The sequence below is a fragment of the Phascolarctos cinereus genome, unplaced genomic scaffold (assembly GCF_003287225.1).
Source record: "Phascolarctos cinereus isolate Bilbo 61053 unplaced genomic scaffold, phaCin_HiC Scaffold_5;HRSCAF=322, whole genome shotgun sequence".
NCBI classification, from domain to species: Eukaryota; Metazoa; Chordata; class Mammalia; order Diprotodontia; family Phascolarctidae; genus Phascolarctos; species Phascolarctos cinereus.
Window position 1 is genome coordinate 421,398,180 of NW_027555958.1, and position 13,790 is coordinate 421,411,969.

At 39.0% G+C, this 13,790-nt stretch overlaps 1 long non-coding RNA gene across 1 annotated transcript in view; it reads left to right on the forward strand.

The window, feature by feature from the left end:
• Positions 1-13,790, forward strand: part of LOC144457837 (uncharacterized) — an 88,490-nt gene that overhangs the window by 23,995 nt on the left and 50,705 nt on the right. The window lies entirely within an intron of this gene.

Here is a 13,790-nt window from a genome sequence, read left to right on the forward strand (position 1 = left end):
CATGCTAAGTATCTCCAGCTGATCCTGTGGACTCAAGGCCCTCTACCATTCTGATTGTTCTCTTCAGGGCAATCTCCAGTCTATCAATGTCCTTTCTATATGGTGCCCAGAACTGAACACAATTATCTAGATACTGTCTGACCAGGGGAGCAGTGGGGAGGCATCCCACTTTATTCCTAGAACTATACTTCTCTTAATGAAGTCTATTGGTTGATAAGAACTTGTTTGGATGTCATATTAAGCATGCAGTCTACTAAGACCCATAGACAAATTGCTGTCTACCAAGTTTTCCCTGTCCTATATTTGTGAATTTGATTTCTTGAATCCTAATATTACTTTAAACTTATCCCTATTAACTTGCATCCTATTAGATAATTTGTAAGTTCTAGACTGTTAAGATCCTTTTTCATCCTGTCTCTATTACAATGTGTATTAGCTATTCCTCCTAGCTTTGTGTTTTCTGCAAATCTGATAGGAATGCCTTTATCTAAATCTTAGATAAAAGTATTAAATAGCACAGGGCCAAAGACAGAGGCTAGACCCATACAAACAGAGACTCCTTCCAAGTTGATATGTCATCATTAATGGCTACTTTTTGAGTCTGGCCATTCAACCCACTATAAATCTATTTTATTTTACTATTGTATAGTACTTTTTTAATGGTTTGTGAATCCAATTAAGTTACAAATATATTTTTCCCTTTCTGACAATAATCACATGCTTGTTTAAAGCATTATGGGCTTGTTTCTGTAATGATTTAAAACCATCGTGATTATGTACACAGTGATTTTGGTGTTCATGCGGCTGTCACATCAAAATATGACACCTCTGACTAAGCCCAGTTTGTTTTTGCAGTTTTCCAGCCTACCATCAAATTGTTTCCAAACCACCACAAGGGTTCAACTTTCAAACATAAATCAATTCCCCACACCTGGTCAGGTGCATGCACATGCCCACATTTACATTTTGTGCACTGAACCAGAGTAGCTCTCTCAATCCCCTCTAATCGTACCTTATCAGCTGTGTAATTGTGTGATCAAGATGTTATGACTGTTTGCATTCTTATAGCCCATGTGTTAGACTGAAACCGGGGTTGCTGAACATGTACATTACGAGCCATCTTAAAACCATCACGGATCATCAAAAATGTTCTGCAGAAACAACCATATGTTAGCGTTCATTGTAATATTAAGGCTGTTTTCAGATGTAAACTTATCCTCTGAGTATATTACTATTCTATCTGGAGATTTTTTTTTCTTTCTTTCTTTTTTTCTTTTTTCTTTTTTTTTGCTTTTAGGCGATTGGGGTTAAGTGAGTTGCACAGGATCACAGCTAGTAAGTGTCAAGTGTTTGGTCTGAGGCCGGATTTGAACTCAGGTCCTCCTGACTTCAGGGCCAGTGTTCTATCCACTGTGCCGCCTAGCTGCCCCTAGTGAATTTTCAAATGAACTGTTTGGCAAAATTGGCCAATTGTTCAGTGGAGTTTTTATGAAAGTGTAGCCAGCATGCCAATAGTTAAAGGGAACAAAGTCGTGTCTGAAAAGATTTCCTTCTTTGTAAAACTTAGTTTCTATATAAACATTGTTTAAAATGAATCTATCTATCTATATGTATATATATAAGTATATATATATATATAATTGAACTTTTAAATACATTTACCATTTAATAGTCTTTTCATTAGCCAGTAGAAAAGAAAATATTTTACATCATAATGAGCTATTCATTTTCAACAATTGGCAAAGTGGATAAAAAGGGGCAGAAATAAATTTCTCTCAGAATTTTTGTATGAAATAAGCATTTTCATTTTATTCTTGCTTTATTTAATCAAAATATAGAAATAAACTCAATGTGGAATTATATTTAACACTATATTGGTCTGGTGGTGAGCCAAATGTTGCAAACCTTCATTCAAATTAAAAGTTCAATATTGAAATTAAGCCAATATATGATTATTATATTATGCTAAACATCTTTAAAGCTGCAGTTTAGTTCATTAAAATGTTATTTATATTCAATAAAATTTGTAAAATAAAAACACTTAATATGAAATCTTGCAGATAATAGTAAGCATATGATGTCTAGCTGGATTACTTCTTTTAACTTTTATGTAATGTCACACATAAAATAATCATAATAATTTTATATTTAGAGGTTTCCTAACTATAGGTTGAATAAAAGTGTCTATTTTATAGGTATATTTCTAATGTAAATTTTAATTTGGAACTTGTTTGGTAAAAATTATCATTGTAGTTATTGTAAAGACTTAGAGAATGAATCTAAAAGAATATTATGGATAGTATATTCAGTTACTCTAGAGGTTCACAATACCTTTTTTGTTGTTGCTGAAAGGAGTTTAAGGAACAAAAAAAAATTTGGAACCACTCGTCTAGACCTGATTTATTCATCCTTTTTATAAAAACAGCAGGAGGTATTTTACCTAATGCTTTACTAAAGGGAAAAGGAAGATGGGGCAGTAGCTAGATATAATGGAATGATCCAATGAAATGTTCCTTCCCTCTCCTCCCCTCCCCTCTTCTATATCCTCTTCCACTCCCCTTCTCCTTCCCTTCCACCTCTCTCTCTCTTTCTTTGTCTTCTCAGTCTCCTCTGTCAGCAGCAATGGAGACGGAAAGATTGAAGACAAAGAAGATGATTACTGGAAAGTGTTCCTAGACAATTTCTAGGGAAGCAGGAGACATGGAGGGAAAAGAACAGAGAAAATGGAATTAATGACTCAGGAAGGTGGATTAGCTTTAGTAAGAAGTAATATTCTTTACTGTCAGTATAAATCAGCTTCCAGTTCATACTCATCTCAAAGAGAGTAGGGAAGGAAATTCTGATATTGTTATTTCTGAGAAGTTTTGAGAAGGGGAGGAATCAGGTAAGAGTGCTGCCAAAGACTGGCTTTACCCTTCTCCATGAGACAGTAGACTTAAGTTATCTGTTGCAAGGTGTTAGGGGAGATGTGGTTGGAAGCTTTAGGAGAAATTAAAATATTCAGAGTAGTCACTGTGGCAAATAAGAGAGTCAATAAGAATAAAAGAATATACTGGAATCACAGAGTAGAATCAATGAGTATAAGAAGGCAGGAGACTGAGTAATACCTTTTAGAAAGATTTCCATTGAAAACAATTCAAATAAAACAAGTTTTGTTATTTAAAGTGACAAGTTTCAATTATCTGGAAAATTCATTTATGTGGGACCAGAGACCACATCCTGAATGTTGTGGCTTAACCAAGAAGGGATTTGCCAGAACCAATCTGGGAGACCGTACCAACAAATCAGAGAAGGATGAGCCCCTGCTGCTGCCATAAATGACCAAAGCCCTGGGGAGGCAAGATTATAACATGCAAATAGACATTTTGCCAATGATCCTGGTACCATGCTTCTTGATTCCATGCAAACCTAAGTAGAATCATAGAATTGAGGGCTAGTAAGTTCCTTAGAGATAATTGTGTCCATCTCCCTCATTTTGTAGATAAGAAAACTGAAGCACAGAAAGTTTAGAAGATTTTGGCAAAGGTCAGGCAGATAGTAAGTGGGGAAGCCTGGACTTTATGCCGAAGGACTCCAGATCGAGTGCCCTCTCCACTTCATCACGACCTCTCCTCAGTTTACTCTTTCCACGTCAGCCCATTAGATTTTGACGTCTCAGGAAACCCTGACCTAGTCCTACCTCTGGTTTATACCTACTTGGATACTGAATTGATGCCCCCAGGGAAGAGGCTCTCCTTCAGTCACTATTATTACTTAAATTACCAGCACATACCAGGTTCCCCACCATCGGGATTATAACTGATTTTTTTTTCATTTTTCTTTTTCCTTAGTCTATCTTGTCCATCACACATTATCTCACCTAAAAGGGATTTATCATTCCTTTAAAATAACCCAATTCAAGGACTCACAACACACATTGGCATATTAAAAGAAAAATCCAACTTGTCTAGAAAAATACTCATTTTCCTTGAGTCTGCCACCACTTAGAAACAGCCATTTCCTCCGAGGGTAACGCTGCTCATGGTGGAGGGAGCTGTCCAGCTGCAAACAATTTAGGAAATGTTGGAAGCCTGGCCTAGCCTTGTATGGTAGGGGCTGAAACTCACACAAACACTTCCCCAGGAAATTGACTATGACAAAGTGTGTGAACTTTCTGTGGAACCTTTTCAGTTATCTCAGTGCTGAAACCATGAACTTGACATGCAGCCCACACCTCTTTACTCCCTCTCCAAACCTGATTTTTGGTATCGCCTTCTGCTTCTGATCTAGACACTGTTTTCCACCTTTGGTCCCTAGTGATGACATTACCACAGTAACTGACTCCAGCTTTTTACAAATCACTGGGATGCTTTAAACCTCTCACAGAACAGGGAATTCTCTCTCCCCGGCCTGGATGGCTTCATACTTCCCTAGGAACAGCTCTGGGCCTCATCCTATGGCAGATCCCATTCACAGCTACACCCTAAAGAAGAGCCAAGTTAAATCCTAAAGATTGTTAAATGGTTAAGACCCCATATTTACATCTTAACACTACCTTTAAAGCCTCAAAACCCTCTGTCTGGTGTAAGTCCATAACATACAATCTATTTTTAAATAAAAGTATCATTTTGCTTCATAAACAAATTGGAACTGAAAGAAATAAAGCTAGCATTTACATAGTACTATAAGGTTTACAAAGTTCTTTACATATGCTTTCTCTTTTGATCCTCGAAAGGACCTTGTGAGGTAGGCATTATTATTATCATCCCATTTTATAGATGAGAAAACAGAGACTGAGAGAGGTTAAGTAACTTCCTCACCAGGGCCATCTTACTCACCAGTCGTCTTGACCTATATCTTGCCACTAAGACTCTGATGACTCTGGAGGAGAAAGTGAGGTTGATTACTTTGTACCATTCTGTCTCACTTAAATCCAATTTATTTGCAAGTCAAGATGTCACCCTCCTAATGTCATTGGTCCCTTTTGAGGACCAAGGACCGAAAAGAACAACAATTTACCCACTAACCAGTGTGGTGTTCGAGGCAAATTTGAACTCAGGTCTCCCTGACTTCGGGTCAGCACTCCATCGACTTGACACCCAACTGCCTTACTTGACTAACTCATCATTCCCCTATCAAGTTGTCAGCCCCTTGAGGGCAGGAACTGTCTTTTGTTTCTATTTGTACCCTCAGCTCCTAGTACAGCGTTTGGCCCTTACTGTGTGCTTAATAAATGTTTATTGATTGTTTGATCCTGTTAAATGGGTTTGAAACCCTGACTTTACAACCTGTAGCTAGTTTGTATCCTAAAATTTTTTTCTCACAATTTGGTAAGCCAAAATTTGGCTTATTTTTTCTATTCTATTTTTCAATATTTTTCAATTCAACTCATTGAAGCCAGCATTTAATGCCTGTTATGTACAATTCACTAGCTAGGTCTTTTGGATACAAAGATAAAAATTTCCTGTCCTCAAAAATCTTTTGATCTAGTTAAATATGGATACACAAGTAACTATACACAAATTAAAAAAATTAGTAAGTTCATAGGAGAGATCAAAGTAGCCCATGAGATTCAGGGAGGAGAGATCTCTTCTAACAAGGGTAATCAGAGAAAACTGATGGAGTAGATGGCATCTGAGTTGGGCCATGAAGGAAGATCTCCGTAGGTTTAGTTGGCAGGTGCAAGGGGAATAGTTTGTTCTAGGCATTTACAAAAGCACTAAGGTAGAAGAAACAAGATGAGTCCAATTTGTCTGGAAGGTAGAGTACACAGAGATGAATGCCATGGAATAAGTGTGTAAAACGGAGCCAGATATGGAGAACCTTTAAATGATAAATGAAAGAATGCTTATTTTATTTGGTAAATAATAGAATATCATCAAAAATTTTAAGCAGGGAATTGACATAGTTGGAAATTTAGATTAGGAAAATTGTTTTGCCAATGTTGTGGAAGAGTGGTGAGGAGAGATATTGGAAGCAGGGTGCTATTACACCTTTTGCTTAGAGTAAATTCAGCTGAGGGGAGCTAACAGTGCTGAGGACAATCTGCCCTCTAAGCAGTTGTATTAGGAGAGGAGACAGTCTTTGGGAGAAAGGCCCTAAAACAGGGGAACCACAGCATTAGGATCCTGCACGGGGGAGGAAGTAGAGGTAGTCATCCTCTGCGGTATGTCCCTACAAACCAGAGGACCACCACATTTCGGTAGCCTGAGTCAAAACCCCAGCTACCCTGCCCTGCTAACAGTTCCTTGCTAATAATTGTCCAGGTGATAGGTATTTATTATTATAAAACTTGAACTAGGGTGATTACAATGGAAAGGCTGAGTTGGGTTGAGAGTTATTTCAGAGGTAAAGATGACAGGACTTGGCAAATAATTGGCAATGGGGAGCAGAGTTGGTGAGGGCAAAGACCCTCAAGCATCATTCTAGGCTTTTGACTGGGAAAATGGTGACAGCATCAACATAAATAGGAATTTAGTAGGGGCAGGTTTTAAAGGGAAGATGACCTCAGTTTTGTGTTGGTTCTAGCATATTGAATTTGAGGTGTTGTTGAGACATTCAGCCAGAGATGTCAGTGAAAGGACTGGTCTAGATAATTGCTACCATCCCTTCCAGTTCTAGACCTTAAGAGTCTTCGGTGGAGTGTATAACAAACAATTGAAAATACAGGTCTGAATTTGCAGAGGTTTGAGTGTTTAAGTTCACAGTGGCATTGCCTTCAGCTAAGTGGTTAAGGAGCATTGAGCTAAGTCATTCGTCAATGCCTTGGATGGGTGGGGGCTCTCTTGTGGATTATTGCTGCTTTATATTTAGACTCTACCCTTTTCCCTTAAACTTGTTGATTTTCTACAAGTCTGCTCATTACCTGGCAACCAGGGGCATTCTATGTCCTTTCTCCTAACAACAGTAGGGGCAAAGACAAACTTGTTTCAGAACTAATCAAAAGCAAATAAATACCATTTTACTACAATAATGGCTAATGGTGAGCCACCAGCTGCCCTGCAGGCCTTGAATAGCAGCAGAAAGTTATGGAGATGAACATTCAGCACATTGGACTCATCTACCAACTGAATCAATCTTCAAAACCCACACTCCGGGGCCATTTTTTTTTTTTTGCAGGAAGAAATACATGGTTTCCAAAGTAGGGACTGTCACACACCAGGGGAACAGGGAATTTCCTAGATTAGTTCATTCAAAGCACGGAGAACCTCCCAGGATTTCCCAATAATTTTACACTGTTTATGAACATCTATCTCAGGGAATCCCCCACACCCTAGGCCAAGGGAGAGGCTTCAGTGCTGGTTATGTGTATTAAATGGCCTCCTATTGGATGTTTTGAGGGGTTTCTCTAGCGGTGCAGGAAGATTTTCAGTTCATTCCTTAAGGCCAGAAGAAACAGCTGCTGGATTTGCCCAGATTGAGGGTTGGGGGTGGGGTAAAAGGAACTGTGCTGCAGTATGTCAACTCCTTCAGAAGCTTGAGCCAAGATTGGTTGTGAAATACATCTGTACTAGTTGGTCAATTTTTAAAGAAAGTTTGTCCAATCCTTTTGATGAATTACTGTTCTACTTGTTTCCCACCCACAAGGAGCCATGTCCCACTTCCATACCTTTGGACTAGCTGACCTCCATGCCTAGAATGCTATTCCCACTTCTGCCTTCTTAGAATCTCTGGATTCCTTCAAGATTGGTCATCTTTTGCATGAGACCTTTCCTGGTCCCTCAGCTATTAGTGCCTTCCACTCTGAGGTTATGTTGTTATCTACTTTGTAAGTATTTTGTATATAGCTATGTATCTATATGCTCCTTGAGGGCAGGGACTGTTGGTTTAAGAAAAAAACATTTATACTAATACTGTACTCTGCATTTTAGGCTCAAGTCTGCCAAAAATAATTTTATTTAATTTTGTCATTAATGCAATACCCAAGCATTCCAAGCATTTCTGTCTTAGAGAGAGAGAGAGAGATGTGCAATTGGTATAATCTCCATCTCTTCCCCCTCCATCCTCTGACATAACATTTGTAGGAATCTGAAGAAAACCAAGATATGTAAAAATGCAGCATGGGCTAATATTCCAAAAGAAATGAGTAAGCATGTCACCATCCTATTCTCTCTTAAACCACTCTCCTCCAAGGAATAAATGGAAAATCAATATCAAGAAATTTTCCTGAATATGAGGTGAAGAGGTTGCCTCCCTTTCAGTGGAATAGAGGATACTTCCCTTCAGTGGGTCTAAGTACTACCTGAGTTAAGTGAGATTTAAGGAGGCAAAGATCTTATGTAGATTAGAATTAAATTTGGTTATCAAACTTAGTCTATTTCCTTAAAAAAGAAAAAAAAGGTCTTAGTTTTTGTTCTACCCATTTTCCTAAACGGAAGAGATGAATGAGTTTTTAGATCAGAGAGATATGATTTCTTAATATTTCAATTAAATAAAAAAGTAATTTTTAATATGTTTCCACACTTTGTATCAACAGTATTTAGCACAGTGCTTGGCACTTAGTAAGTACTTAATAAAAACTGGTTAATTTGGTTGATTGGTTGATTTCATTAGCCCAGATGAAGATAGCCATAGACCCACAAGAATTCCTTTAACAGTATGGTCTCACCTTTGGTGACATCTAAAGCCCACTCAGAAGCAGAATGCTTAAGAAAGGGGAGCTCATTCAGATTGGGGAGCACTGGGTGAGGAGCACTGACCCCACTACATAGATTCCAAGCCCAACCAAAGGGACAGTGCTGAATACTGGGATGGGTCATACATAAAATTCACCCAGGTGCTTCCTCCTCTCAATCCCAAGCTACCATATCACACAGAGCCCTTCAATGGTCCACTTTTTTTGGACCCATAACCTCAGTCTTTAAAACCAGTGGATGTTCCTTAATCCTCAATGACAATCAAGGGTCTCAAGAGTTTTCCTCTTCTGTCAGAATTTGTAACCTACAAGACTAAACCACTGTCATCTCAGGTTGGAAACCCAAGCTAGATTGCTTACCATCCCCTTGAAAGAGACAATTTGAGTAGTATAGTACTGGCCCCGGAGTCAGTAAGAACAGGGGTCAGATCCTGCTTCTGACACTTATGTCCTATTCTTGTAACTATGTGACCTCCCCACCCCCACCCCAGGCCAGTGCCTTGACCTCATTGGACTTCAATTTCCTCATCTAGGGATAATAATACCTCTAATACATAGGTTTTTAAATTTTAGGAGGTCTATGAACTTTGATCAGAAAAACAGATGCATCAAATGCATCTTTATTTTCACTAACCTTTGGTTTCCTTTGTAATCCTATGTTTTATCTTATGCATTTCAAAACACTATTCTGAGAAGAGGTACATAGGTTGTGCAGGACTGCCAAAGAATCCATGATGCAGAGACAGTTAAGAACCCCTACTCTAGAACATGGGATGCTATGAGGCTCAGATAACAATGTATGTAAAGTGTTGTTTAAATAAAATTGTTATAATTCAAATAATAAAATAAAATAAATATAATAAAATATCATTATCTATATCTTTAGAATCTAATACTGTCTATCTCTGCCTGCTGACTATCTATTCCTCTTCCCCCTACTTTAAGTTTCAGTTCAAATACCACTTCCTTTATGATCATCATACCTGGAAATTATTTCTTCCTCATTGACTCTACTACCACCTCTGAAACCCATGGCTCAGGGGGCCTGAATTGATAATTAATTTATGAAATTATGAAATGGGGACAGGCATGTCTGGTTCTTTGGATACTCACCAGAAAATATTATGATTGGCAGTGGGAAACGAGGCAATTAAACATTCATTAAACACAGAGGATATGGGGGCAGAAATCCCATAAAAGCAGAGACAAGTGGCAAAAAGTGATACAGACACAGATGGCAACAAGGGATGGTGAAAGGAGACAGGTACCATGGGGAGGGGGAGAGGCACAGAGAATCACTCATATCACCATGGATTCGAGTTGGGAGCACTGGGCAGCATGGATCTTATGGAAAGGGAAGAAGGCTCAGGGTGGGGGGCAGGAGTTTGAGGTCTCATTTTTATAGGGTTTTGGGGGGAAACAGACTCTTATCTTGGGGCCAGTTTATTAACATATCCAAATCATCTGAAAGTTATTGGTAAAACTTCAAAGTCAACATGTCCACGTCATCTCCAAGTTATCACCACCTTTTTGATGTTCTGCTGGTCTGGAACTGTAGAGCTGTGGAATTTACATTTCATTGGACCAGAACTGTTAACAGCGAAGTCTAGATGGCTTCTCCTGACGCGACACATATTACCAGGATGTGAATTTTAGTTAATATGTGATTCAATTTGTAAATTTATGCTCCTTTGATTTTTGGGACAGTTTGTACCCTACTTCCAGGTTCCCCTTTGCAATCTTGTTTCTTGTTATTACCCCTTTGTACTGTCTACTTTTAAATTTATTTACTATACTGACTAGAAGGAGGAGGGTAGTCAGGGGTCCAGAACAAGATACAATTTAACTCAGGGCCCCTTCACACAGGAGGCTCTTACTTTAGATTCATACAAAACCTGGGTTCATCCTGGAGCCAATATGGCTGACTATGCCTCCTCCTCTGGGAAGAACTCTGGGAAAAATCTCTAAAACAATGCTAAGGTATGATTCATGTCCAAGGTCTTCCCAAAAGGGTCCCTTTTAGAAAACGTTGTTCATTGTACAAAAATAGGTATCAGAAATATGACAGCTTATTTATTTCTCCCACCACAAAGGAAACACAAAAGACTCATAAATATATCTTAATATACTTAAAATATAAGTCTCACAAGTGTGTATTAATATACTTAATATATAAACAATATTCTGTCATCATCATTATAATCCTCCTAAAAGGTAGGGGTACTTTGTGGTATTGATGAACAGATATTTCACTTCTACCCTCAGACGTGAAACATCTAAGCAACTCACACAACCAGATCTGGTCACTCTGTAGCTCTTTCAGGTTCAGGACAATACCATAGATGGATATCTTCCCCTCTGAGAACTAACTAGGGTAGTTGCTGGGAGCATGTCACGTTGGATAGCCAAGAATGTGGGGACTCTCAAATTCATGAGGTAGTCCCCAAGCCTGGAAATGTCCATCTCTCAGGATTGTTGGTTTCTGCTCACAAACCTGGGCTTAGGGAAAAACCATAAAGACAGAAGAAACTGGTCAGTGACTCGTTCACGAAGGTAAGCATGTGGACTCATCAACATGTATTTGACCTGTGCTCCACCACTGAGGAGGAAAGGTTAGAAAATCATTCCTTCTTTCCCCTATCCCCCCACCCAAGTCCAAGGGAGAATCTGCAAGAGTCCCAAAGCTTCTAGCTCAAAAGATGAGTGTTAATAAGTTATATGTATTAAATCATTTGATTGTATCTCAAATCATTTTAATGTTTAACTCTTTTAAATAAGAATAATCACTAGTGTGAAAGGTAATCTCTCTCTAGCTCATCAGTTAAGTAATATGAAGAGATTGCAAATTTACCAAGGACACACAGAAGGGTCTGGGAAGAGCTGACATACACCTTGCCCCCCACTATCACCTTTAGGCCTTCCCTCTTGCCCCATCACTCATCAACCATCCTTCTATCCTGTCCAGAGCCTTGTTGCTTCGGCACAGGGAGCATGGCATAGTAGATAAAGTAGTGGATTTGGAGTCTGGAAGATGTGGTTTTGAATTCCTTTTAAGATCTTTACTAGCTGTTTCACCCATGGCAAGTCAACCTTTCTCAGCCTTATTTTCTTCATATATAATATAGAGATTATGATGACACCTACATAGCAGGGTTGTTGGGAGGATCAAATAAATAAAAGAGTATATGTGAAAGGCTTTACAAGCCTTAAGGTGCTATATAAATGTTAGTGTAACAGGAGACTGACCAATGAGCCCAATCCTTATGAGCATATACAGAATGCCTCTGATGCAATTCCTCATGTGGAAGATGCTGGGGACCCTGCTTCTGGGAAAGCTGAGATAATGTGTAATGACTCTGGAGTATGAATAAACATCCTATAACTGGTTCCAGGATGCTTACCACATGATGGTGTAGGGGGAAAGGGTGTGTTCAGGGAAGACTAATACCTCTGGTGTGAAGGCTGCTGAGCCCTTTTCAAGGCTGCTTTCCACCTTTGGTGTCCACCTGTTCCAGCTAACTCTCACCTGTGTCTCCAAGAAGCTGTAGCATGCACAGCAGCCACCCCCATAAGTCATTTCTGCAGATGGGCTAAACCAGGTTCAGGGTAACCAAGGAATCTCAAATACATTGGTGAGTTGGGGGGGTGCCTACCCCAAGCATGTGAAGACTTCTCCTGGTGGGATGGGTGGATGAGAACAATTTGTTCCTACGGCCATGAAGGCAGCTGAAGCAGGCACTGTGGAGCACTTAGAGCTTGGTTAGACATCAAAGACGCTAAGGTCATCCAATGCGTCTTCAGACATCACCAGTTGTCTTGATTCTGTCCTGCCACTGAACTGTGATGACTCTGGAGGAGAAAATGAGGCTGACAACTTCATGCAACTCTGCCTCACTTAAATCCAATTTACACATGAATCAAAGGACTTCATCTATACCATTTTACCACATGAAGAAAAGGAGCTTCTTTTATTGATGGTGGCTGTGTGGCCAGAATTGGGGATGCATTCAACAGTCATTTGCTGACCCTGTTTTTTTTTGGGTGACTTCTTCCTTCCTAATAGTGTCCAGTGAGAGAAAAGAGATAATTCTGTTAGAGGAGGGGCCTTGGGCCCTTCCTACTGGGACAAACATATGTTAGTTCTTTGCCTCATTGTAAGTGGAGATTAATCTAGAGGTCTTACAAGTTTTGAAAGGTCATGAAAGCTAGCTACCCAAGGACCAAGAGTCCGGGAGTTGAATTCATTCCAGGTTTTGCAGCCAATATCAGTGTCTCAAGGAGACCTTGAGTACCCAGCCAGCAGTAGTTTGAAACACAATGATGCCAAATTTGAAGGTGAGCTTGGTTTGACCAATGCTATGTAGAAACTTCTTTAAGTTTGAGCCCACTCTCCCTAAAGACTGAGGTGAGATAGGAAAGAGTGTGCTGGGGAAAATATTAGTACTTCTAGTTTTGCTATGTCTTTGAAGTAGACATAGCTTTTGTCTTTGTTAAGAACTAATAGATATTGATCAATTGAGTGGAACTGATGCTCTAGTCACTGGAGGCTAACCATAGGGAGAACACACCTGAATAGAGGATCAAGCCAATTGCATTAGAGAAAAAACACCCCAATCCCTAAGGAAAAGCCATACAACTCTGAGGTGAACAGGGTGCCAATCTTGCTCAGGGAAAGTGAAGCAAGAGGGATAAAATTGGGCCCTTAGCATTTTCCAGGTTATCCACATAGATTTTCATTTTTGGAAACCCTAGTTCGTGGAATCCTAAAGAAACTGTCCTTTTTTTCCCCCCTCTTCCTTTGTTTCAGGCTATCATGATACAGTTTTTTTTTCCAGTGTGTGTTTTTCTTACAAGTCAATTCCTTTTGAAGTTTGTTTCTTTTTTAAACTCTTTTTCGTTTGTTGATTTGTTAAATGTTTAAGTGTACTTACATGCCATTTTACTGAATCCTATGCAAGTATGGATATTAGTGCTAATATAAGAAGTGTGAAGTTTCCCTGTTATTAAAATGCTGGTACCTAATTGAGAAGTGTTTATATATATATATATATATATATATATATATATATATATATATATATATATATATATTTGCATTTAAAAAGACTGGGACTGTTTGCCTTATTGTGAGATCCTTATACCCTAAATATCCATAGGTAAGATTTGCCTACTTGCC